Source organism: Hordeum vulgare, chromosome 3H, assembly GCF_904849725.1.
Source record: "Hordeum vulgare subsp. vulgare chromosome 3H, MorexV3_pseudomolecules_assembly, whole genome shotgun sequence".
Taxonomy (NCBI): domain Eukaryota; kingdom Viridiplantae; phylum Streptophyta; class Magnoliopsida; order Poales; family Poaceae; genus Hordeum; species Hordeum vulgare.
The window spans coordinates 357,344,186-357,345,996 of NC_058520.1; positions in this window are offsets into that span (position 1 = coordinate 357,344,186).

Genomic DNA, 1,811 nt, shown 5'->3' on the forward strand with positions numbered 1-1,811 from the left:
GCTATATCAAGCCCACTCAAGACCATGAAGATTTCAATCTTCCTTTTCTTTGGACAATAAGTATGCATTCCGTTGGTGTTATCAGCTAAACATATACGCATGGATGCACTATTTTCCATTTAACCAAGTCTTCATATTTCGTACACTATGATTATGTACTACATATATCCATACACATGTACAGTTTAGCTAGCATTTGTTCAATTGCATATTGTGGCAAATTATGATGAATGGTCTTCATGTGGACACTATTTGTTCAATTCCATATTATGGCGAATTTGCTTCCTGCAGGGCAATTCAAATGTGATATTTTACCATAACCTAGGCATTTAAGCGCACAGGGTTGAAGCAACTAAGTGTGTGGTCCAGAACGGAAAGCACACATAACTCATAACGCAACCGCTTGTGATTTACAGGAAAAGCGCACGAGATAAAAAAATAAAATGTTGGTGATACATAAGAAATCGCACACGATTTGCAGCACTTCTACGTGTGCATAGGAGCTCCTCAATCTTTTGCGATAGCACCTTATCTCACACGTGAGCCAATAGGAAAGTGTGCCCGATGCAAAGAGCAATCCCAAGTGTAAGTTATTCAAGAAACGTGTGCAATGATACCATGCATAGAACACGCTTGCCAGAGAAAACTCACGTGCGATGATTCATACATCAGACACAGTTTCTATGATGGCCCGTGTGGCTTAGTTAATATTTCGCAAACGGTTGAAGGTTAAACACAGTTTATTTTCCATCACAAATTATATGTGTTTCAGTCATCTTAGACATGTGCGATTGGTCCCCAAATCGCACATGTGTGCCCAAATTATAGTGTGTCAATATGTTACTGCATCACACACCATTATATTTCGCACAGCGTGTGCACCACTCGTCACCATCGGAGATGATTCTGATGTCGTGTAGGATGGATCCTGCTATCACCCACACATGCAAGGCTATGATTCAAAAACTACGTGCCAGAAAGGGGTTAAAAACTATTTGTATAGGACGTCGATGTACCAGTGCTTGCTTGCGCACAATTTGTTCGAATTGCTTACTCACGGCAAGACTTTTGTAGACACCCTTCTCTATAATTCCTTTCAATAGATTGTTTTCTTGCCCAACTATAACTTGGCTAAGGGAATCATTAATAGAATCAATAGAACTAATAGAAGCAACATCATTTGATTTAGCATTTTTTATTATTGCTACTAGATGAAGAACTTTGCTTTCCCTCCTTACTAGTTTGCTTAGATTTAACTTGTGGCACATAATTAGACAAGAGTAGTCATTTGGAAATGTAAGAATAATTCTCCTTTCGAAGATAGTCATTGATAGATTTAAGAAACTCATGCTCTTGCTCTAAATTTAGCTTCTTGAATCATAGCTTCTCATGAGTTCTTTGGAGCTCTTTATGCTCTTCTTGAGTAGATTCATGAGCTAACTTAAGAATGCTTAGTTATTTAGTTAAGCTCTCAATCTCCTTAATAGCATCATCAAACAATTCATCTTGGCTATCATGATTACTAGCAAGTTCATTGTTGCTAAAATCACTAGTTTTATCATTGGGGAAGTTATCATCACATAATAAGTCATCCTCATCACTATTAAAGTCAAAGAATTTGGGTTGTGATATCTTGGTGCCTTTAGCCATCATGCAACTTCCAATTCCTTCATTTGGAGAGTCAAATAAATCATAGGAGTTGGGCGATGGGAGTGCTAGTCCGGCAACACCTTCATCTTGACTATAGTCAGAGTCGAGTATTCATTCTCTCAAATTGGTTGTCATAGTCAGAGTCGGATACCTGTCAACAA